The sequence below is a fragment of the Myxocyprinus asiaticus genome, chromosome 2, assembly GCF_019703515.2.
Source record: "Myxocyprinus asiaticus isolate MX2 ecotype Aquarium Trade chromosome 2, UBuf_Myxa_2, whole genome shotgun sequence".
In the NCBI taxonomy this organism is placed as follows: Eukaryota; Metazoa; Chordata; class Actinopteri; order Cypriniformes; family Catostomidae; genus Myxocyprinus; species Myxocyprinus asiaticus.
Genome location: NC_059345.1, coordinates 67572164 through 67595759, shown reverse-complemented (window position 1 = coordinate 67595759; position 23596 = coordinate 67572164). Strand labels below are relative to the sequence as shown.

At 37.3% G+C, this 23596-nt stretch overlaps 1 protein-coding gene across 12 annotated transcripts in view; it reads left to right on the top strand.

Moving 5' to 3' along the window:
* The window catches only part of LOC127454472 (receptor-type tyrosine-protein phosphatase delta-like), a 590598-nt gene that overhangs the window by 169777 nt on the left and 397225 nt on the right, over positions 1–23596 (top strand). For all 12 annotated transcript variants that reach the window (XM_051721784.1, XM_051721752.1, XM_051721766.1 and 9 more), the window contains exon 5: positions 13713–13796. The gene's annotated coding sequence lies outside the window, so the exon portion shown is untranslated. The remainder of the gene's footprint in view (positions 1–13712; positions 13797–23596) is intronic.

Sequence of the window (23596 nt, the reverse complement as noted above, 5' to 3'; positions counted from 1 at the left end):
TTATTAAATTTTAGTTTTATAATGAAATAAATTAATATGGTGGCACAATTATATTTTTGTCTACAAAACTAATTTCAAACATTTAAGCATACACCTTCAGCTCAAAAGATTTTTAAGATCATGAGAAACATTTCAGTCAAGTGTTTCAAAACTTTTGACCGGTAGTGTATATAATCTTAAATGAGAAAAATGTGAAAAAAATGGTTAATTTGTGGCTAATTTGTTTTTTCAGCAGTTTCTTAGTCTGAGAGTCTCAGACTGTATCATGAAAAGTTTTCTTTACAATAATACCAAACACTTCACCCTCCTTGTTTTTTGTTGAGTTATAAGCCTTTAATTTTGAGTATGCCACTGAAACAGGAAATATTAAAAAACTTCTTCAGAGCTTAAAGGGTTAATGCAGCCAAAAGCAGGTACATAGAGTTTAACATGAGTTTACTGTGAGGAAAGATACGTTAACTTTCTGAAAGTCAGGAAGACTTTGACATGTAAAGATTGAGTGTGTAATTGATGGTAATGTATGCATGTCCTCTTAAAATGAGCAGAAGTGATTTATATTGGGTTTTGAAGTCTTTAAGTTGGAGCTGAGATCATTTATAATATTTCTATGCTTAAATTCACACTAATGCTGCGGGTTGAACAGTCAATTTGTGAGGCTTTTTATGAGATCATGAAAATAGGCCACATTGGTGTCAAAACTGTCAAAATATACAAATCTATTGAACCACTACAACGAGATGTGCGGTTTAGTTCTTTTTAAGAGAACTCACGTTGATTTATTTGTTTATTCTGGACCATCTTGTGAATTGTGTTGTCTAGGTATTGCATTGTGTTGTAATGTTGTCATGTAGGTGTTGTGTTGTATAGTGTTTTACTGTTGTTTTGTAAGTGTTATTTAGTGTTGTGTTGGTGTATTGTGTTGCACTGTATTGGTGTATTGTGTTTTAGTAGTATTGTAGTGTTGTATTAGTGTATTGTCAAGTTGTTGATGTATTGTTTTGTATTGTCTTCAATGTGTAATGTTGTTGCTGTATTGCATTGTGTTGTTGTGTTGTGCTGAATAGTTGTATTGTGATTTCTAGGTGTTTTATTGTATTAGTGTGTACTGTTGTACTGTGTTGTTTTCGTGGGTTGTGTTGAATATGTTGTATTAAATTGTAGTGTTGTATAGGTGTTGTATTGTGTTGTACAGTGTTGTGTTGGCATAGTGTGTTGTAATGTTGTCATAGGTGTTGTGTTGTATTGGTGTGTGCTGTTGTACTGTGTTGTTTTCTTTGGTTGTGTTGAATATGTTGTATTGATGTATTATATTGTAGTGTTGTATTGTGTTGTACAGTGCCGTGTTGGTGTAGTGTGTTGTAATGTTGTCATAGGTGTTGTGTTGTAATGGTGTGTGCTGTTGTACTGTGTTGTTTTCTTTGGTTGTGTTGAATATGTTGTATTGATGTATTATATTGTAGTGTTGTATTGTGTTGTACAGTGCCGTGTTGGTGTAGTGTGTTGTAATGTTGTCATAGGTGTTGTTTTGTATTGGTGTGTAGTGTTGTATTGTTGTTTTACTGTGTTGTTTTCTTGGGTTGTGTTGAATATGTTGTATTGCTGTATTATATTGTAGTGTTGTATTGTGTTGTACAGTGTTGTGTTGGTGTAGTCTGTTGTAATGTTGTCACAGGTGTTGTGTTGTATTGGTGTGTAGTGTTGTACTGTTGTTGTACTATGTTGAGTTCTTAGGTCGTGTTGAATATGTTGTATTGATGAATTATATTGTAGTGTTGTATAGGTGTTGTATTGTGTTGTACAGTGTCGTGTTGGTGTAGTGTGTTGTAATGTTGTCATAGGTGTTGTGTTGTATTGGTGTGTAGTGTTGTACTGTTGTTTTACTGTGTTGTTTTCTTGGGTTGTGTTGAACATGTTGTATTGATGTATTATATTGTAGTGTTGTATTGTGTTGTACAGTGTCATGGTGGTGTAGTGTGTTGTAATGTTATCATAGGTGTTGTTTTGTATTGGTGTGTAGTGTTGTAATGTTGTTTTACTGTGTTGTTTTCTTGGGTTGTGTTGAACATGTTGTATTGATGTATTACATTGTAGTGTTGTATTGTGTTGTACAGTGTCATGGTGGTGTAGTGTGTTGTAATGTTATCATAGGTGTTGTGTTGTATTGGTGTGTAGTGTTGTAATGTTGTTGTACTGTGTTGTTTTCTTGGGTTGTGTTGAACATGTTGTATTGATGTATTATATTGTAGTGTTGTATTGTGTTGTACAGTGTCATGGTGGTGTAGTGTGTTGTAATGTTGCCATAGGTGTTGTTTTGTATTGATGTGTAGTGTTGTAATGTTGTTGTACTGTGTTGTTTTCTTGGGTTGTGTTGAATATGTTGTATTATATTGTAGTGTTGTATTGTGTTGTACAGTGTCATGTTGGTGTGTAGTGTTGTACTGTTGTTGTACTATGTTGAGTTCTTGGGTTGTGTTGAATATGTTGTATTGATGAATTATATTGTAGTGTTGTATAGGTGTTGTATTGTGTTGTACAGTGTCGTGTTGGTGTAGTATGTTGTAATGTTGTCATAGGTGTTGTGTTGTATTGGTGTGTAGTGTTGTACTGTTGTTTTATTGTGTTGTGTTGAATATGTTGTATTGATGTATTATATTGTAGTGTTGTATAGGTGTTGTATTGTGTTGTACAGTGTCATGGTGGTGTAGTGTGTTGTAATGTTGTCATAGGTGTTGTGTTGTATTGGTGTGTGCTGTTGCACTGTGTTGTTTTCTTGGGTTGTGTTGAATATGTTGTATTGATGTATTATATTGTAGTGTTGTATAGGTGTTGTATTGTGTTGTAATGTTGTCATAGGTGTTGTGTTGTATTGGTGTGTAGTGTTGTACTGTTGTTTTATTGTGTTGTGTTGAATATGTTGTATTGATGTATTATATTGTAGTGTTGTATTGTGTTGTACAGTGTCATGGTGGTGTAGTGTGTTGTAATGTTGTCATAGGTGTTGTGTTGTATTGGTGTGTGCTGTTGCACTGTGTTGTTTTCTTGGGTTGTGTTGAATATGTTGTACTGATGTATTATATTGTAGTGTTGTATAGGTGTTGTATTGTGTTGTACAGTGCCGTGTTGGTGTAGTGTGTTGTAATGTTGTCATAGGTGTTGTGTTGTATTGGTGTGTAGTGTTGTAATGTTGTTTTACTGTGTTGTTTTCTTGGGTTGTGTTGAATATGTTGTATTGATGTATTATATTGTAGTGTTGTATTGTGTTGTACAGTGTCGTGTTGGTGTAGTGTGTTGTAATGTTGTCATAGGTGTTGTGTTGTATTGGTGTGTAGTGTTGTACTGTTGTTTTACTGTGTTGTTTTCTTGGGTTGTGTTGAATATGTTGTATTGATGTATTACATTGTAGTGTTGTATAGGTGTTGTATTGTGTTGTACAGTGTCATGGTGGTGTAGTGTGTTGTAATGTTGTCATAGGTGTTGTGTTGTATTGGTGTGTAGTGTTGTAATGTTGTTGTACTGTGTTGTTTTCTTGGGTTGTGTTGAATATGTTGTATTGATGTATTATATTGTAGTTTTGTATAGGTGTGGTATTGTGTTGTACAGTGTCGTTTTGGTGTAGTGTGTTGTAATGTTGTCATAAGTGTTGTATAGTATTGTGTTGGTGAATTGTTTTGTACTGTTGTTAGGGTTGGCACCCGTCCAGGATTTTCCAGGGTCATCACAGTTTTTGCTCGTCTGTTCTGGAAAATTTTTTATTCCATTCCGGAACCAAAATGTCCCAGAATTTCAATATTTTCCTGATGCATTCACACATATAAACCTTTGTTTATAAGAATACTAAGCAAGGAGGAAAATCAAACGCATTCTTATATGATTTATAAGAAAGTGTGATTAGTTTTAGTGAACTGGTTTGTTTGGATGATTGAGATTTTTCACTTTTATGTGAACAATACTTTAAACTTTAATCTACTTACTTTAATGTTCTGGAAAGCATGTCCAAAAAAGGAAGTCCTTTCTTTTACTCTAAGATCTCTAATGCTGAACACTCATCAACAACAAAAAAAGCCTATTTTTTAAAAAGATTTATGCATTTCAATTTCATAACAAATATCCGTCAAATTGAATTTTGTGATCTTTAACACAATTAGTAAAACTTAAAATATCATAAGATATTAATAGATAATAAGATTTTTGTTTTGTTAATTTTGTTAAAGATGACAATTCAGTTTGATGGAAATTTGTTATGAAATTGAAATGCGTTTATCTTGAAATAAGTACTATAAATCTTGAATATATATATATATATTAGGGGTGTAACGGTTCATGTATTCATCCTGAACCGTCACGGTTCGGTGCATGCAGTCAGATGAAGAACACATCTGAGTCAGTCACAGGCGATCCACTCCAATCCAGAAGGGGGCGGGGGTGGTAATGCAACGCTGTTTGCTAACCGCCACAACAGGAAAAAGAGCAGAAGAAGAAGAGACCATCCATGCACCAACCCAAAACAAGAATGGCTTCTCCTAATGCACAAGTTTTATTTTTCATTATTCTATTTATTTTGTACTTTTATAACACAAGAGATGCTTTTCAGTTTTGTAGCTGATTGTGACCAAATACCTTTTGTTTTTTATCAACCTTAGAAAAAAATATGGCCTATGCAAGAGTGCATTCTGTTTACTGCTTAGTGCTTAATACACTAAAGGAGGCTGTACTGTACCAACTACCTCAAGGGGGACTAAATGCCGCTAGGTGGAACAAACTGTAATTTGCACTACTGTCTGTTCAAAATAAATGAAAAGAAACCTACCATTTGAGATTTGTTGCTTTTTCCTGTTGTACCGAACTCGTATTGAACCGTGACCACAAAACCAAGGTACGTACCGAACCGTGACTTCTGTGTAACGTTACACCCCTAATATATATATATATGTATTGAGTTAATGTTTTTGTACATTTGCTTGATTTCCTTTGGAATGAATAATTATTTTTAAACTTTAAAAGGCATTTTATAAGACATTTATTATATTTTTTTTTTACACATTTCAATTTCATAACAAAATCCCATCAAATTGAGTTGAGTAATCTTAAAAAATAAATAAATAAAAAACAAAATATTTTATGTTTAAAATTTGTTAAAAGTTACACAATTCATTTTGATGGATTTTTTTATTAGATCTTAAAAATTTAAGAAATCTTAAAAACAGACACATTAAAAAAAATAAATAAATTTGTGAGTGATTGTTTTATTGAATTATACACTATGTAGTGAATGATGCTGGTATCCCTTCAGCCGACCACCAGAGGGAGCCCTTTCCTGAATACTGACACTGTACCGTTTCTTCTATGGTTACTTCCTGTTTGAACCATATAAATAGCCATGCTCTTCCATTGTGACTTTGCGAAGGATTGCTGGTTTTACTGCCTTGTCAAGTGTTATTTTCATTGCATGTTTATTTGCCTACTTGTTATAACCATTGTGCCTGTTTTATTGGATTACTGTTTTGCTCTGTTTGTCTGGTTGGACTGATTACCTGTGTAACGACTACTTTGCCTGCTTCAGCGATTACGTCTCTGCCTAGTGTCTTCGATTTGTTTGCTGATTATAATAAACTTCTTGCATATGGATTCTGCCTTCACCTCCATGTCGAGTCCCTTACAATATACAGTATGTGGTAATTTCCATATCCAACAAGGAGTAGCCTAAACTTTCTTAATTTTATTTTTTATTTCTTGTATGATGGCAAGCAATAAGTTTTTCATCATTGATCAGGCGTCCAGGAATTTTACAGGGCCAAGGTGGCAACCCTAGTTGTTGTATTGTGTCGTATAGTGTTTTACTGTTAATTTGTAACTGTATTGGTGTGTTGATTGATATTAGTGTTAAATTGTTTTAAAGTGTTGTCATTGTAATAGTGTTGTATTATTGATCTATCGGTATTGTATTTGTGTATCAATTTATATTAGTGTTTTATACGTGTTTTATTTCTTTCATTATGTTGAATTGTGTTTCATGGGTTTAGTATAAAATTGGTGTTGCAGGGCAAAATATTCTTTGACATGTATAACTATTATTTTGGCTTGACAAAGCCAAAATACTGTTATTATACAAACTTTGTTTAGGGTTTTTGCAAAATGTCTAACACTAACTCCTCCCAGAGCTTTCAAGCTACATCCACCAAACTCAGCACAGACCCTTCAGACTGTTCTGGAATAGTGTGCTATGTCTTTTGTAATTTATTGAACTCGAGGTTTTCATGCAACAGCGATTAAAAATGGTAAAAAGTCCCATAGACTTACTCTCTGCTTACATGGGTGCATTTGTTGATGCTATGCGCCACAACGGCTTGAGGCTGTCTACACTGGACGTGCCAACACGAACATTCTAAACCGTTTATTTGTGCTGTTGGCAGTAGTAGCACCAGCATGTGCAGTGCAAAATTGTGAGTTCATTTATTGGGACATTTATAAGGAAACCTGTTTTTTTTTTTTTTTTTAAGTTAACAGGCACTCTTATTTTGAAATGCCCATCTGGCATTAGAAGGACAATGGGGCAGCCATTTTAGGGGTAGTAAAAAATCAGATGAAACTGGATGATTTGTGTGGGGCCTGCTGCCAGTAAAACAAACCTTTCTTTCTTGGATTTACGTTTGGATTCATTTTGTGGATTACATGAAAAGTTCTGTTTGCAAGAGAAGACGTTTATGGAGTGACTTCATTTGTGACTTGTGGTTGAATATTTCTGTTTAACAATATATCTGATTCTTTAATTTTGCTGCTGCCTCTTTTGTTGAATTTGAGTTTAATATCAAACCATTGAACTGATTGCACTATTTCAGAATATCCGATCCTTGCAGTAAAAGTTGTGTTTCTCAATAAGCAGAAGCCAATTTGTTACATATTGTGGCCCATACGGGGAACCTGTAAAAATAATTTTAAATGTTTTGTTTCATTTGTATCACACATTGCTGAATATTATTTTCATACACACAATGAGTACTGCTGACTCTCATAGTGTTAGGGTTCAGGCTGAGTTAAATCCTGATAATTCTCCCGATAATATGGGTGGTGCAGTGTCCCTTTCCTTCATATTGATAGTCCAACAGAGAAGAGTGATGAAGATGAACAGTCAGCTCTGAACCCTGTTGGGAGTGTGTTTAGAAGACTTGAATCTGAAGTATTAAGCCTCTCTCAGACTGTCCAAGCATTACAGAACAAAATAAATTCATTGAAAAATGATTTTAGATCTTCCAATTAAAGTGCTGTAAACGGAGAGTCTGGATTCCGAGATTCAATTGAACAGTGGTTTGAGGATATGGAAGCAGAAGTGCAAAGATCTCTAGCTCAGCTAGAACAAGGAGTGGTAGACTGTCTCCAAAGGAGGGGTGAGCAGTGGAAAAAGGAATCGCCCGCATCAGGAAAACCAGTACTCCTGTGTCACAGTTTTCTTTTAGACAAGTCACTTCTGACATTGAAGGGCAACATTCATCCATCCCATCTGCTTCTTACCCCAATCCTCCAATTAATTTAGAATTCCCTAGTTTTGGAGAAATGAGTGAAACAAGTGATGTGTTGGAGTTTAAAGAAAAATTTGAACATTTATTGACGCTCAGACCCATGTCAGATACAGAAATCATGGCCGCTCTCAACACTGTACTCACTGGCATGCCAGAAGTTGGTGGATGGTAGAGAAGAATAAGATATATAGCTGGGCTGTGTTTAGAAAAACATTTTTGGTAGCCTTTCTTCCTCAGAGGTAGAGGATCAACTCAAAATGATGGTTCAAGACCCTGACCAATGTATTCGAGACTTTGCTTATGACTACAGAGCATTGTGCTTAAAGTGGAAGGCTGACCTACCTGACATTGAAGTGTTGAGGAGAATTCTAAATAATTGCAACACTTCACTGGCAGGCAGTCTGAGAGGTGCGATACATATGGTAGAACAGTTAGTTACATTAGCTCAATGGTTGAAAGGGACCTGAACTAAAAAAAAAAAAGACTACTGGGCCCAGGTAAACCAGCTCAAAGCCCAAAAAAGGGGGGAAAAGAGTACCTCTCGCCACATCAACATCACAAAACCCCCTAGTGGCCAAACTCACCATGTGTCTTTAGTTCAGTCTACCACATCTCCACTGCTTAAGGTTGCCATAGGAATACGTGGATTCCAAAAAGAAGCCATTATTGACACTGGTTCTACTTACACATTAATGCAGAAGCAGTTATGGGAAAATTTGGCAAAACCTGGTGAGGAAGTGCAGGAAAAGTTCAGCAGGGTCTTTGTGCTAGTAGATGGGAAGGCACATACATCAGAAGGCAGAGTACCTATTACTTATGAATGGCATGGGCTCGTGTGGACTGTGGACACTCACGTTATGTCTGATGATCAACTTGCTTTTCTCCTCATACTAGGCCTTGAATTCCTAAATTGATCTGGAGTGCAGCTGAATGTTGTAAAGTTATGAGCTCAGGATTAGAGGACGAATGACCAATTTCCCTTTTCTCCACCAGCCTCTCAGTGAGCAGCTTTGGACCCAGCAAAGGGATCAGGTTACCAATCTGTATATGGCTTTGCCCTTAGAGGGGTCTGAAAAGCTTGAGTTTCTGACTTTTGCCAAGGCCACAATGCATAGTGACCTGATAATGAGCCACCCTCCAGAAATACAACGTCTCCTGTATCCCTGGCCTACTGTCTGTTCAGACAAACTAGGGAAGACTAATGAGGCAACTCACCACATCATAATTACAGATAATGTGCCAGTCAGATGCTTTTCCTAAAGAGTCTCATCCCTAAAAATATCATTATGAGAATGGAGATTGAAAGGATGCTCCATGTAGCAAATTAGCTTAAAAAGGGAATTATTTATAACTAATTATAACTGGTTATAATTAATAATAAATATTTAGATTAGATCTTAGAATTAACTCTAGCAGAATCGATATTACAATTATTTGATCTGTCCGTCCAATATAAATATGTAGCAAATTAGCTTAAAAAGGGAATTATTTATAATTAATTATAACTGGTTATAATTAATAATAAATATTTAGATTAGATCTTAGAATTAACTGTAGCAGGATCGATATTACAATTACTTGATCTGTCCGTCCACCGAGCAGACAATATAATTATTTATCAATTCTAGAAAGATTACTTTCCTGGCCAAGGAACGATAGCCTTCCTACTTATACAGTGCTAGCAGTAGTTTAGCATGTAGCAAGGAGCAACATTCAGTGACTTTGAATTGTGAGCGGAACACAGAGACAATCAATTGTGAATATAAGGGATTTAATAAATGAAACTATAACTAACATACAAACAAACTAAGCAAAACATACATATATAGAATGAAGGAAAGTAAGGAAAGGAGAGAGAGAGCAAAGAAGGGCAGTATTTCACATCAATTAACCACAACCTAAATGAGAATCATCAGAGGCACAATTCACCTTAAAAGGGGTTCAAACTTAAACACGCATCTAATCAGTTGTAAATGGTTACTTGCATTGGTTTGTTGCTGAATAAGAGTCTTGATGCGGTAGACGAGGTCCTCGACGATTTCTTTAGGAGTGAGTTGAAGAAGTCCACAGCAAATCCACAAAGTTACTTGAAGGTAAACACTGCCAGAAGGTTAAACTCAAGAGGAGAGTTTTGGAGTGTGTTGGTCTCTAGAAGAAGAGTTTTGAGCGATGATTAGTCTGCGTTCTGGAGTTTTAATAGTTCATTGCCGCACCCACTTTGTGGGTGGAGTGGCCAATCAGAGGCATGCATTTTGAGCGGGAGAAACATCCTTTGTCTCCGTTTATGGCCCATTCGCATTTTATTGCTGATCTGGACCGCTAGTGCAGCTTTTAATTCAAAACATAGTAAGAATTGTTCGATGCATTTCACGATCACATGGTGTACATTATTGTGTGAGAAATAAAGAGAAGATCATTTTGATACCAAGAAGGTAACCTCCAGACGATATTAACGCAGAGATACACTCATACACTTGAATATAGGCATTTAACGTCTAACTAATACAAGTAAAGGGTTTTAACTAAGTTAATATAATAGGGGAATATACATACGACACATGCATATAGCAGATACATTTATAACTGCTTACTATGGCCTAAATAGAGAAAATGTCTTTAGGTGTGTGTGTGACGTGTATTGGAATTACTGGAGACAGACAACTGCTCTGGTGCCTGGCACGGGGGTCACCCCCCTTTCTGTGGAATGTGTTTGAAGCTTGATGGAGACACTCCAGAGGCGACCTGTTTTAGCATCCTTTTGATAGTGATAAAGACCATCTGCAATTTAGCACCCATATAAATGTAAACGCGGAGGCCAGGTCAGTAATTTATATGCAAATGTCAAAAGGCTAAAAGGGTTTTTTTCAAACAAAGTGTAATTAGCCATCACTGATCTTACACAGACGTTACATCCAAGATGGCATTATTAAACCCTCTCAGTCCTCTTGGTCATCACCAGTATTTCTAGTTCCAAAGTTAGATGGGAGCCTGCAATTCTGTGTAGACTACAGATGTCTAAATGCCAAAACCCCACAGGATGCCTACCCCATGCCTATAATACATGACATACTGGAATCGCTGCATGGTGCAAAGTACTTCAGCACTCTTGACCTAAAGTCAGGTTATTGGCAGGTGGAAATGGGAAAGAGCAGTAGAGAAAAGACTGCATTCATTACCCCCTTTTGTGTGTATAATTTTTTGACCATGCCCTTTGGTCTAAAAAATGCTGGAGTGACATTCCAAAGACTGATGGAGAGAGTACTTGGAGAACTGAGAACTCTTGCAGTAGTGTGGGCAGTTGAAAAGTGGCACCATTATCTAGAGGGAGTCCCATTTATGGTGTACACTGACCATGCTGCGCTGTCATGGGCCTTCAACTCTCCCAAAACTTCCTAAAGGCTGACCAGCTGGACTTTGAGGTTGCAACATTTGCAGTTCCAGGTCCATTACCGAAAAGTGCGGATGAATGTGGTACCAGATGCCCTATCAAGATCTGTCTAAGATAAAGCCATCTTTGCTCTGGGGATAGCAAAGAAGTCCACAATGTGGAACTTTGATCTGCCTACTACTCTGGCTGAAATAGCCGTATCCCAAAGCAAAGATGACTATGTGAGGGAAATGATGGAACGAGCTGGGATTAGGGATGACACTGATAACCACATATGGTGGAGATCCATCAGGGTGTCTTGTACCGAGTGGTTCCAAATGATGTAGGTGCAAAGTACCAACTTGTTGTGCCGAAGTCCACTTACACTAACTTTCATTGATTACTTCCACAACAACCCCTTAGGAGCCCATCTGGGAAGGATGAAGACACTCTTAAAGATCTTGGAGATCACATGGTGGCCAGATATGTGCAGAGATGTGTGGAAACATGTCAAAGAATGTACAGTATGTCAACAGTACAAACCACCTAATACAAAGTCCTTAGGATTCCTTCAGTCAACTGAAGTAAAGGAACCATGCTATATGCTTGGAGTGAATATCATGGGCCCTTTCCCAAAGAGCAAAAAAGGCAATGTTTTCCTTCTCGTAATTGTAGATTATTTTACAAAGTTGATTGAACTCTTCCCATCGAAAGACATTGTAAGACCCATCGTATTTGCCAGATCCTAAAGAATGAGATTTTCACGAGTGGGGGGGGGGGGGTTTGGGGGGGCATGTACTTGTGCCCAAGTACATTCTGTCTGATCAGGGACCCCAATTCCTTAGTCAGCTCCTTATGGACCTCTGCAAAAGTTGTAGGGTTTTCCAAAAGCTTACCACTACCTATCACCCGCAAACAAATCTCACAGAGAGAGTCAATAGGATCTTAAAGACTATGATGTCTTCCTATGTGGGAGAAAATTGCAGAGAATAGGATAAATGGATTGCTGAGTTTAGATTTGCTATAAATAACTCCAAGCAGGAATCCACCAATACTCTGTACTCTGTGACACTGCCACACATTAGAGCATCTCACACACACACACACACACACATTCACATTAAACATTGACCAAAAAAAGGGTTAAGTGTTTGATGTATTTGAATTGTGGTATGTATTAAAGGTAATATTTATGTCCTAATCTGTTCACAGAAAATGCTTTACTGGTGAGACATTGAGTTTGAGTTGGAATTCAATTAATATACTTAGTACATATGAGTTCATTTATTGGGACCTTTATAAGGAAACCTGTTTTAAGTTAATGGGGACTCTTATTTTGAAATGCCAATGTGGCTTTAGAAGGACAATGGGGCAGCCATTTTAGGGGTAGCAAAAAATCAGATGAGACTGGAGGATTACCTGTTTGTGTGGGGCCTGCTGCCAGTCAAACAACCCTCTCTTTCTTGGATTTACTTTTGGATTCATTTTGTGTATTGCATGAAATGGACTGTTTGCAAGAGAAGACGTTTTTGGTCGTTTTTTCCTTTTTTTATTTTTATTGTTGGCCAGCAAACCATTCTGAGGACCATGCAAGCATTCTGGATTATTGTTTTTTTTTCTTTGGGGAAACTTGTTGGGAAGGACTGAGTGTTTTTTTTTTTTTTTTTTTTTTTTTTTTTGACTGTTTAACAGAGAACTAATTGTGTGGATTCATTGAAAGAAAAAAAAAACTTATAGAGAGAGAGAGAGAGAGAGAGAGAGAGTAACTTTATTTGTGACTTGTGTTTGACATTATATGTCTTTTGGTGTAAATAAGCTGGCTACAAAAAACTGCTTTTGTTTTGTTCCCAATCATGCCAACTGTATCTGAGATACAGTTTTGATACGACAAAGCAATCAAAAGTTATAGCATTACAAAAATAATTTATCATAGTGTCCAAAAATGTCTCCAAGTGTCCAAAAGCCTCTCCAAAAAAACATAGTAATTGTACATAAGAACTAATTACACATGCAAACACAACAGTGACTAAAGGTTTGCATAGCATGCAGACATGATTTTAGTAATGAGATTTCACAGAATGAGTTTCATTCTGTGTCATTTGAGTCATCATTGAGTCTGTGTCATGTACTTGGCGCCATCTCCTGGTGGTCATATGTAACATTGTGCTTCATGTGGATTATCTAATGATCTATGCATCTGATTACCTTGTGTGTGGGCTCATTTGAAAGATAAACACCTCTTGTAAGTAATGGTATGATATTTTAAGTTCTGTTTATTTTTTGTGAAGTTATAAGCAAAAACATGTTATACAAGCTACACTAACATAACTGTCAAAGACATATACTTAGCTATTACTCACTATAATTTTGTCTGTGAGTAAAACAAATAGGCTGGTTGTATTTTACTCTTTGAGAGCTTTCCAACTACATATGACACATGGCTATTTGATGAGTTTGACGTTTTTACTGATTGCTATAATTACAATGATTTTATTTATTCATTTTGTTTATATAAATTATAAAAACGGAACACTTCTGATTTTCTGCAAATTTCAAAGCATTTGTTCAGTTTTGGTCATAATGTCTACATGCATTGGAAAGTAGAGCTTCTAAGCTTTCAAATGATACCTATTATGTGTTGGTCAAGACTGTAGTTAGTAATGTTTTGACTTTTTTTATTCTTCTTGTGGGCCCATCCATGCTTAAAGGGTTAAACACACTAATTAATAAAATGATTAACAAATTATGTTTTTATGTTATTATTTAATTAAACAGTCAGTAGTAAAATAAACAGTTACAGGAATTATTATTGTGTGTGTGTCTCTCTGTAGGTGCGGTCCAATTCAGAGTGTGTAGTGTGTTTTTGGTTCAGGTATCCAGATGGAACCTGCCTGATGAGTTGGACGCAGCTGAGTGTAAGTGACTGAACACACACACACACACATACACACACATGCTGATTCACATTTAATACGCACAAACGTGCTGAAAAAACATGTTAAAAGACATAATGCATCTTTTCACTTAAGTTTAAGAGCAGTATTTCTCAGATAATAACAGCTGTTTTTGACTGAAATTTGAGTGGTTTGGAAGTCACATTACACCATAATGAAGCTGTTTTTATGTGAAAACCTGTAACAGATGTCATTTCAGGCCTGATCATAACTGAACGAATGTTTTAAATCACCACCATAATCACAGAGAATACAGAGATGTTTTGGTTTCAGAATTTATCTGTGCTGCGTGGCGGTTTTATTACAACAGTACTTGAGTTTTTGCATTTAAAGGGATACTTCACCCACAAATGAAAATTCTGTCACAAAAGCAGATTTAAGTCACCATTCTCTTTCATTGTGTGGACACATTCAGGGTCTGCTCTTTCATACTGTCCTGTATTAGCTATAGCTGGGTGTACGTTTAGTCAGTTTGATAATCTTCAGCGTCTTTTAGTTCAAGGATGAATCATTTATTATAATTAACACAGAAGTTAAAGGATGTGTTGCGAGTCTCATGTTTGTTTCTTTATTAATGCTTGTCGTTTCCTGACATTACACTTTTACTTTTATTCTTTATTTACAGATCTTAGTCACAGATGCTCAGATCCCGTCACACGTGTTATTCTTTCACATGATAATTCATGACATCTGTGTGTATGAATTATCCATTCATTCATTCATGATACATATAATGGCTCATATTCAGTTTGTTATTGAGAAATGAATGCAGGCGTCAGTCGGCTACTGTCTTTAGTTTTTATGAGCCACATCAAGTGCAGCAACATTTCTCTGGCTCGCATTATTATCATCATCATGGAAGTTATATTTGAATGGATTTATATCTGTTTTGTAGATCACGTTTGTGTGGAGTAACCTTTAGTTTATCTTTCTTAATTACTTGTTTAATTAATATTACTTTCATTGATTTCAACTTTGTTTCAATTTGTTAATTTTTTATTCTTACATTTATGGTTTCGCACTGTTATTTTTTAATTTCAATTTCAATATATATATATATATATTTCAATTGTTTATGTGCAGATTTATTTTGTCTTTTTACTTTTATTTGACTATTATTTAAATGTACATTTTATTTAAAACATTTTTCTACTGCTATTTTATTTATATATGTTAATATTGTTTTTGCACTGCTATTTTGTTTTATTATCCATTATTTGTTCATATTTATTTGGATTATTGTTATTTCATTTTGATGTGCTTTTTCCATTTCTTTAAGACAAAGTTTTACTAACTTCCTCATTCAAGCTGTTACACAAGGACTGAGATATTCATCTAATTACTGCTTTATTCTTCATTTCATGATGTGTGTGTGTGTGTAAATATGCATGCATTTCTGTCAAGGAAAAATATATATATATATATATATTGCTTAAATAAAGACCATTAGGATTTTCAGCATTGTGACATAATGATATTCAAGCACATTTTCACTCAAGTTTTGGGTGTAAACATTTTACATCCATGGTGAATATAGAAATATTTATTCAGTTTCATGTTTTGTGCTGCTGTTGTATTCAGTTTCACCAGCAGATGGCAGTATGATATTTAAAAACACTGCCACAGAAACCGTGTGAGACAGAGAGCATACTCTTTCTGTAGTATGCATACTATACACATATACTTTATGCACACAATGCCATACCATCCACTTGACCTTCCATTTCCAGTGTGATGAAAGAACTGGAAGTAAAGATATGATATCATAATTTGACTGCCTGCCAAAACGGATTAAAAAAGAAAACGAATTCATTTCTGAGATGATAACTGGACGTCACAACAGCTTTGAATGTGGCTCAAACGATCCGTTGTAATGATATTAGGAACTTTTTTTAATGTGAAGCTGTTTTTGCACTGATTTATCATGAATTTATTATGAATAATATTTATCAAGTTCTAAATTAAAATGGGAAAATGATCCAATGAGATGACACATCTTTCATCTGTAACGCATTGCACTCACTGGATCATCCATAAATGGCATTACTATAACAGAAAGACAAGGTTGCAATAAAATATATAGTTGAGTAGTGTGTTCTGCAGTTCTGCTTCTGTCCAGCAGGTGGCAGTATGATCTCACTGTCGCTCTGTTGTTGTCTGCTGTCTGTCTGAGCAGAGATTTGAGAAAGACAGTCCCTGTCCGCTCATCATCCGCGCTTCCATAAATGCACAGAAGAACGACTGTGAGAATGTGTGTGAGCCGTTTCTCTGCCATCTGTGAACTCTGTCAGAGCTCGTAATGTTCTTCAAATTCACTCTCTCATCCTCTTTATACCCCCGTCTCACTCTCTACCTGTCTCTCTTTTTCTGGCTAACTGACTCTGTCTCTGTTTTTCTCTGTTTTTGACCCCGTTTTTTCTGTTGTTGTGTTTATATTTTGACTGATCGTTGTCTCTGATGCAAGCATGTGCAAGCATCGTGTCTCTCTTCGTCTCATTGAGTTTGTGGTTTGAGTCTTTGGAGATTTTGAGTTCGTAAACACACATTCTGTTGTACATTTCATTGTTATATTTGTCCATCAGTTTTTTGGAATTGATTGAAAGCACTTGCTTTATGTGAGTGAGGATCAGTCTTGTGAATCAGTCTCTCATTGTGGATTCAGAATAGAGTTGATTATGTGGCGCTTTCAGGAGAGAAGAGCATTATGGGATGTAGATAGCATAGACAGCAGATAGCCAAAACACACACACTGTTCTTTACAAACACCAACATCAAGTTGTAACATGAAGGTACACTACAGAGGAGTTACTACAATAAGTCTACAATAATGATTTTACATTCAGGGCTGTTCTGAGAACAGTTTTGTTTTCCACTATGGCGATTCTTCATTGCGAGCCTGACGTGAAGATACATAATCACAAAATGATTAAATACAGATAAAAGCACCCAGGTGTAATGAGGTAGCCTTGATATGGATCTCAAATCACATAAAACATACGCTTAACTACTTTGTATTACAGTTTTTGCTATTTAACAATTAGAAAAATTTGCTATTTTCACTTTAAAGAATGTCCAGCAGTAGAGTGTGCTACAAAAGTGAGGTGTAAAATTAAAGTGCTCTACGGTCAAGGGTTCAAATTAGTCCAAAACATAAATAAATAAATAACCATGGCATTCCTATTACAATAAAAATCCTTTATTATTGGCTACAGATTTTTTTATTAGATTTTTTAAATATATATATATAATTGCTCCTGCACAAGCAGCGCTCCAAACACGCCTTTAGTTCACTTAACATCTAAAATCATTCGAAATACTGTACTGTTTTGTTTTGTAGAGATGTTTTTAGGCCTTTGCTTCAGCAACATCTATCTCTACACATTTACAACTGTACAGGTGCATATAAGCAGGGTTGGGAGGGTTATTGAAATGTATTCCACTACAGATAACAGAATACATGCTGTAAAATGTCATTTGTAACGTATTCCGTTAGATTACTCAAGGTCAGTAACGTATTCTAAATACTTTGGATTACATCTTCAGCACTGGTAGATTTTTTCACTTGTTTTAAAAACTCAGTAAGACAAAATACATGTTAAAAATACATTCTCTGAAAAACCTAAATATCTTATGCAGTGTTGTTTCTAAAACAAGAAAAATCAAATTGACCTAGTTTTAAGGATTTTTAGATATTTTTACAGGAAAACAATACAAAAATTATGATCAAGAATACGATTTTTGCCCTAATATCAAAGATCTTACTAGAAAAAAGAAATTATGATCCAATGTGAATTTTCTTGAGAAGAAAATATGATTGTGTCTGGTAACATGTGCATGTAAAATGGCTAGAAATAGCATTTTATCTTAGCGTAAAGCTGACAATTTACACAAGATTTATTTCTATTTCTTCTGCTCCAAACTTACTTCAAACTTACTTCTCTGTCTGCTCGTATGAATGTAACACATCATAAGAAAGTGTTTCACCGCTGTTCAAATGAGAATCGCTGTTCAAAAAGAGTGGATTGTTATCGAGGTGGAGAGAGAGAAGGCAAAAGAGTGGCTGCCGGGCGGGCCTACTCGCCAGGCTGAGAAAACAGCCCCATAAACCACCGCTCCCAAGCTTATTCCTCTAAAATGCCAGGTCCATCACACATAAAATGGACGATATGGAGCTACTGATAGCTAATAACAACTCCTTACGTGACTGTTGTGTGATTATAATAACTGAGACCTGGCTACACCCAGGGATCCCGATGCTGCTATACAACTAGCAAGACGCACGCTATACCGCAGGGACCACACCATAGATTCCGGTAAGAGCAGAGGTGGAGGACTTTGCATGTATGTACACAATGACTGGTGCTCACAAAGCCGCATCATAGGGAGCCATTGTTCACCTGATATAGAGACTCTGACAGTCACATACATACCCTTTTACCTGTCACGAGAGCTAACAGCAGTTATTACTGCTGTTTACATTCCACCCGATGCTAACATTAGCACAGCTCTCATCTACTTGCACAGTATTATTAGCAAACATCAGAGGGCCTATCCTGATGGATTTCATATCATAGCTGGTGATTTTAATCAGGCATGTTTAAAGACTGTACTTCCAAAATTCTCACAACATGTGAAACGTGCCACCAGAGGAAGTAATACACTTGATCACGTGTATTCAAATATCAAGCATGGCTATAGAGCTGTGCCCCTCCCACATCTGGGCCTATCTGACCATGTCTCACTGTTCCTTGTCCCAGCCTATACTCCCCTCAGGAAACAGATAAAGCCAACCACTAAAACTATCAAAACCTGGCCCAAGGGAGCACTATTCCAACTACAAGACTGCTTTGCAAGGACTGAATGGGACTTATTTAAACACCAGGACCTGGCAGAATATACACAAACTGTTCTGTTCTATATTGCCAGCTGTATTGACATCGTCACTGAGGAGAAGCACATCTGGGTATTTTCAAACCAGAAACCCTGCATGATGTCAGAAGTCTATACTCTCCTCAGAGCTCGTGATATGGCCTTCAAATCAGGAGATAGGGCTCTTTACAGTACTGCGAGAGCAAACCTAAAAAGAGGCATCAAAGATGCTAAGCTGGTCTACAAGAGGAAGATAGAGGACCACTTTACTGGAAACAACACAAGGAGGGTGTGGCAGGGAGTGCCGCATATTACAAACTTCAAGGGCAGCGCCACCACTGGCTATAACACCAGCGCATCACTTGCAGAGGAGCTAAACTGTTTCTTTGCACGTTTTGATATGAAGTCTCCACTCCAACATACATCTCCTCCTGATACAGGAACCCAGACACTGACTGTACAGGAACACGAGGTGAGACAGGTGTAATGTCAGTGAATCCGAGAAAGGCTGCAGGCCCTGATGGAGTGCTTGGAAAGGTACTCAGGGCTTGTGCCCACGAACTTGCTGCTGTCTTTACAAACGTTTTCAATCTGTCCCTGTCACAAGCCATCGTCCCACCCTGCCTTAAATCAGCCATTATCATCCTGGCCCCGAAGAAGCCTTTTGTAGACTGTTTAAATGACTACAGACCCATTGCCCTTACTTCTATTGTCACAAAGTGTCTAGAGAGACTAGTATTGAGGCATATTAAAGCTAGCCTCCCTCCCACTTTTGACCCCCATCAATTTGCTTACAGGGCCAACAGATCTACAGAGGATGCCATTGCCACAGCCCTCCATAAATCTCTGGAGCACCTGGAACATAGAGGGACATATGTCCGGATGCTCTTTATTGATTATAGTTCTGCTTTCAATACTATCATACCGGACATACTCATCAGGAAACTCCTCCACCTGGGCCTCTCTGCTCACCTCCGCACCTGGATTATGGATTTTCTCACTAACCGCCCTCAGTCTGTCAGGCTCTGTCTCCACCTCTCTTCCACCCTCACTCTCAGCACCGGATCCCCACAGGGATGTGTACTGCCTCTATACATATGATTTTATCTCCATATACTCCTCCAATCACATTATAAAATTTGGAGATGACACTACAGTGATTGGACTCATTTCTTGAGGCGATGATTCTGCCTATCATAACGAGGTCCGACAACTGATGTTGTGGTGCTCTGAAAACAACCTGTTGCTAAACACAAAGAAAACTAAAGAAATCTTGGACTTCAGGAAATGCAGAGCTGACCCCTCTCCTATCTTTATAAATGGAGACTGTGTGGAAAAAGTTCACAGTTTTAAATTCCTGGGAATCCATATATCTGACAGTCTCTCCTGGTCCACAAACACGACAGCTGCTGTTAAAAAGGCACAGCAGCACCTGCACTTCCTGTGAGTCCTAAAGAAAAACCATCTGTGTCCAAAGCTACTGGTATAGAGAGTGTTTTAACAAACTGCCTCACAGTGTGGTATGGGGGCTGGTCAGAAGCTGAAATAAAAGCTCTACAGAGGGTCATAAACACAGTGCAGAACATCATTGGCTGCCCTCTTTCCTTACTACAGGACATTGCAAACACCCGCTACTTATCCAGAGCAAAAAAAAAATTGTTAAGGACTCTTCTCACCCCGGCCACCACCTGTTTGCCCTTCTGCCCTCGGGAAAGCGATACAGGGCAATTAAAACGTGAACTGCCAGATTCTTGAACAGTTTCTATCCAAAAGCCATCCAGTCCCAAAACTAAGGGCTACCTTGCACTATTTATATACAGTTATGCTCAAAAGTTTGCATACCCTGGCAGAAATTGTGAAAAAAAAAAATTTTTATTTAAGGATAGTGATCATATGAAACCATTTATTATCATATAGTTGTTTGGCTCCTTTTTAAATCATAATGATAACAGAAATCACCCAAATGGCCCTGATCAAAAGTTTACATACCCTTGAATGTTTGGCCTTGTTACGACACACGAGGTGACACACACAGGTTTAAATGGCAATTAAAGGTTAATTTCCCACACCTGTGGCTTTTTAAATTGCAATTAGTGTCTGTGTATAAATAGTCATTGAGTTTGTTGGCTCTCACGTGGATGCACTGAGCAGGCTAGATACTGAGCCATGGGGAGCAGAAAAGAACTGTCAAAAGACCTGTGTAACAAGGTAATGGAACTTTATAAAGATGGAAAAGGATATAAAAATATATCCAAAGCCTTGAAAATGCCAGTCAGTACTGTTCAATCACTTATTAAGAAGTGGAAAATTCGGGGAACCACACAATCTTTTTCCAGAGCAGCCTGTATTTCTCCTGAGGTTACCTGTGGGTTTTTCTTTGTATCCCGAACAATTCTTCTGGCAGTTGTGGCTGAAATCTTTCTTGGTCTACCTGACCTTGGCTTGGTATCAAGAGATCCCTGAATTTTCCACTTCTTAATAAGTGATTGAACAGTACTGACTGGCATTTTCAAGGCTTTGGATATATTTTTATATCCTTTTCCATCTTTATAAAGTTCCATTACCTTGTTACGCAGGTCTTTTGACAGTTCTTTTCTGCTCCCCATGGCTCAGTATCTAGCCTGCTCAGTGCATTCACATTAGAGCTAATAAACTCACTGACTATTTATACACAGACACTAATTGCAATTATAAAAGCCACAGGTGTGGGAAATTAACCTTTAATTGCCATTTAAACTTGTGTGTGTCACCTTGTGTGTCTGTAACAAGGCCAAACATTCAAGGGTATGTAAACTTTTGATCAGGGCCATTTGGGTGATTTCTGTTACCATTATGATTTAAAAAGGAGCCAAACAACTATGTGATAAATGGCTTCATATGATCTCTATCCTTAAAAAATATTTTTTTTTTTGCATGATCAGTCATATTTTCAAAGTCAATCCCAAATTATGTATGCAAACTTTTGAGCACAACTGTATGACACATGGACTGTGCAATAACTGTTTGAAACCCTTAACTTGCACTTTCTTGTTTTACCTGCTGCATTTAGGTTTATGAATGGAATGTGATTGTGTGGTTTACATGTGTGTATGTATTGTAACACCACTGAGCAGTTTCTGAAATTTTTTTGTATTTCGATTCACACGTGCACACACGCTCGCATATGCACATGCTCACATACGCGCACACACTCACATAAGCACGCACATACGCATGCACACGCTCACATAAGCACGCGCACACGCTCACATAAGCACACACACACAAACACACATATGCACACACACGTGCACATCTTGGCGATTTTGAAGTGATGTTACTTCTGATGTGAGCTGCAACTCCGCTGTGCGTCGTGACCGCATTACCACCTCGGGTGTGCATGATTTTTCAACAATTCAACGGTCCGTCATCAATTATTCGTTACGTAAATTTTAGTACTATTATTTCAGGAGCTCTGGTTTTCAGGACATTTTTCTCATGTTGTTTATGTTGATAGATCTTTAATATGTCTGATTCAAGTTTTGTTTTTTAAATATATAATTTTTCAAGCTGTTCGGTTAAGGTTTGATTAGGTACAGTTTGACATGTTTTTGTCATTTTCCTCAACTAAAATATAATTTTCATAAACTAAAATTATATGCCATTTTAGAGTAGAATTTACTAAAAATAATGAGCATGGCATGATGATATTGACTAAATATAAAGGACGTTTTGTCTATAGACAGTTTGTTTTCCGCTGCCCCTAGTGGTAGACCCCTTATCTACTTTGAGCAACATGGATGATTTGGCTTGAAAAAAAAAGTTATACAAGTTTTGGTAGGTTAACATTAGACAGTGAAAAAAAATGCAGCCTGCTCTGGTCAGCTGTATGTGGTAAGGGGGCCAGGGGCCTTAGTTGTCAGCATGCACTGTATGTGTGGAGGAGCTCGGAAACCTTAGAAGTCAGCTTAGGCTGTATGTGCAGACAGGCTTGAGGCTTACACTGTATGATTCGAATGCCCTGGTGGTAAGCTTCCTTTGGCAGTTTTATTGCTCAAATAATTAACTTTTTTAACCTTTAAGACCCCCATAATTGCTATCTAACCAGTATAGATAGATAGATAGATAGATCCTCTGAACTCAGTGGCATGGTGTTCTCTCTGGTGTGTAAGTGCTTGTGAGCATCATTTTCTCTCTCTGTCACTGTGGTGATAACAGCAGTGAGCATCCCTTCACAGTTCGTAAACCTTCACCTTCAGTGGCTGACCTTTCCATAAATCCTGCCCTGTGCTCCAAACGCATGCAAATAACACAAGGCCTGTGTTTTTCTCTGTGACATTTTTATGGTGATCGGTTAATTCGTCTGGCATCAATGTGCTGACACACAGATTCTAATGGATTTCTGGAGCAGAACGAAGCCCCTGCATGAACATCAGGAGAGAGAGAGAGAATGCATTTTCCTGCTGGTTGAGAAGAGAAGGACAGATACTTACATAAAGGCAAGCTTCATAAAGAAATGGTTTACTGAGTCTGGTGTGAAAGAACTTAACTTGCACAAAGTCCAGGCCCTGAACCCCACTGAACACTTGAGATGAACTGGAACTCTGAGTGTGAGCCAGGCCCCATCAATCAACTTTAGTGCCTGACCTCACTGATACTCATGTGTCTGAATGTGAGAAAATCCCTGCAGCCATGTTTCAACATTTAGTGGAAAGCCTTCCCAGAGGAGTGCAAGCTATTAGGGAGGACCAACTCCCATGGTTTTGAAATTAAATGTTCAAAAGTACATACAGTATGGGCGTGGTGTTTGTGTCCATATACTTATGGGCATGACTTCAATATGTAGAAACATTAAAGGATTTGACCCTTCTCAAGAAGTCGGCCTTTCTTGTAGATTACTTATGTATTGTTGG